The sequence below is a fragment of the Pinus tabuliformis genome, chromosome 7 (assembly GCF_031772625.1).
Source record: "Pinus tabuliformis cultivar Carrire ecotype Pingquan chromosome 7, CPIR1, whole genome shotgun sequence".
Lineage (NCBI taxonomy): Eukaryota > Viridiplantae > Streptophyta > Pinopsida > Pinales > Pinaceae > Pinus > Pinus tabuliformis.
In genome coordinates this window covers 1,199,435,576-1,199,438,017 of record NC_142293.1, presented here as the reverse complement: position 1 = coordinate 1,199,438,017, position 2,442 = coordinate 1,199,435,576, and positions in this window count along the sequence as shown.

Below are 2,442 nucleotides of genomic sequence, written 5' to 3'. Positions count from 1 at the left end.
TAGGCTTTCTTTCAAATCACAATCGACATGAGGCAGGACCATTTTAATTTAATTTTTGAAACTTTTGCAGTAGCCTACGGACACTGGTTTTATGTATTGGCATGTATAATCCTATCGAGTATGAGCTTTATCGCACATCACAATTGTTGAAGGTATGAGACTTAAGTTTTGTTCTTTATTTTTATAGCCAAGGACGTGGGGGAATCATAAAGCTTCATTAATCTTACCGTTGGGTCTGGTCTAATTGCAATCACAATGGATAATGGCGTATGGGTCTTGAGCCTTTTGAAACATTACAATGCGGGAAGAGGGATGAGTAAGAGTTTATGAAGAATAAAACCTTTGGATATTAAAAGTTTAATTATTTTGTTTTTTTAATTGAATAACCTGTATTTTCTAATACTTGAGGTTTTATAAAGCCTAAGTATAGTCTTGGTCTTGGGGGCTATCAGAATTTGGTTTTTTTGGATAATCAATGTTTAATACTTGGGTTTTCATTAGAAAACCTAAGTATTAAACTTTGTTTATAGTTCTTTATTAACAAATTTTATCTTGATTTTATAAAACTAAAGGTCCCCTATTTTAATATAATAAATTTCATAGGAAATTTAATATATTAAAATGGGGGTTGTTGAACACTACAATAATTGGTGATTCACTGGAAGAACCATTTAGCTATGATAAATCAAATTTTCTAGAAATTTAGAAAAAATAATCTAATACGTGAAAACTACTTTTCAAAATATTTAGATAAATAAAATTACTCTGACTATAAATCACATTAAATTACAATTTCTTTTAAAAAACTTTTGTGAATGAAAAACACCTATTTAATTGAATTAGTCATTAATCAGTTTATAAGAATAAAGTAGGGGACCTTTTACCACTTAGTTTGTACTATACTCGTTTGTTAAAGGTAGAGCCACTGCTTCCAGCAGACATTCACAGCCTCGTCAAGGTTACCTTTTAACCAACAATAATCCATTGTCCCATCCATTTAATAGTGCAATAATTAGACATAATTTTTATTTATTTATTTATGTATTTTGATGCTAAAAATCCATTGTCTTGGTTTGGTGGCCAGATAATGACAATTCCATTCACCGGTAATAATTAAACTTAACAAGCTGGCTCTTGATTAGACCCCTTGTCTTACAATTTAAAATTGTAAGCCATTACCCTGATTTGGTTTTTGGAATGATAATTTTAGTTTAATTCGTTCCCTATGGACATGCTAAGCAGGCTCGTGATGAGACCTCTTATCTTTTTAGATTTATTATATTTTATAATTACACTCTAAAAATTCTATTTTTAATGGACGCGGAGGATCATTGACTCCTTAAGACTTTTGGAAGAGAAATTTGTGTTGAAAGTGATTAAGTTGTAAAATAGTCTTTACTTTTTAAGGATAACCTTTTTTTGATTGAAAATAGAGTAAAAGGATAGCATTTTTAAGGTTTTTGTTTTTAAAGATTTTAGAACTTAATGGAAAATATTTTTAGAGTTCTATAATTTTTATCTAATTTTCAATTTAGATAGCCACTTCTTAAAAATTCCTATCTTCAAAATGAAAAAATAAAAATAACTTCAAGAGATGTTTGAAAAGTCAATAGAGTAGTATTTAACATTTTATTAACAAAATTCGAAAAGGAAAAATAAATTGCAGCGGGACGTACAATGGATGTGATATTTTAGATGTTTTATTCTTTATTCTATTTTTTTTTAAGAAATTAAGAAAATAATTTCTTTAAGATGAGCCCATTTACAGGAAGAGAATCTCTCTTTCCTGATAAATCTTGAAGTATACATGTAGATCGACTTACTTTTTCAACCATCTGAAATGGACCAAGCCATAATTTTTGGAATTTGGTATGTTTCCATTTTTGTTCGTGTGCTTTGTACCACTTGAGAACTAGATCTCCAACTTGGAAACACCTTTCTATGATTTAACTTGCATCAAAATAATATTTCACCATCTTTTGATGGTTGGTGTGTGTGTGTTTTGTGTCTTTCCTTTCTTCTTCTAGTTTTAGGATTTGTGAATTTCTTAATTTTGAGGAAGAAAAAGGTGTTTCTTCAATAAATTGAACTAGGGCTAATGAAGGACGAGCTAAATGTGATGGAATGATGGCTTCCTTACCATAGACTAGGTTAAATGGAGAAGTTCCTATAGAGGCCTTCTGAGTTATGCTATCAGCCCATATATAAGATATTAAAGATTTGATCTAGGTTCTTTGATTTTGATATACAGTTCTTTTGATTATTCTAAGGATATTTTTGTTAGTGGATTATGCCAAACCGTTTCCCTAGGGATAGTAATTAGCAGAATATTTGAGTTTAAAACCTCTCCTAATTGCAAATTTAGTCATACTAGTACCCGAAAAAAAGATGCTTCATCGAATATAAGTGCAGAAGGCAAACCAAACCTTGTAATGATAAACT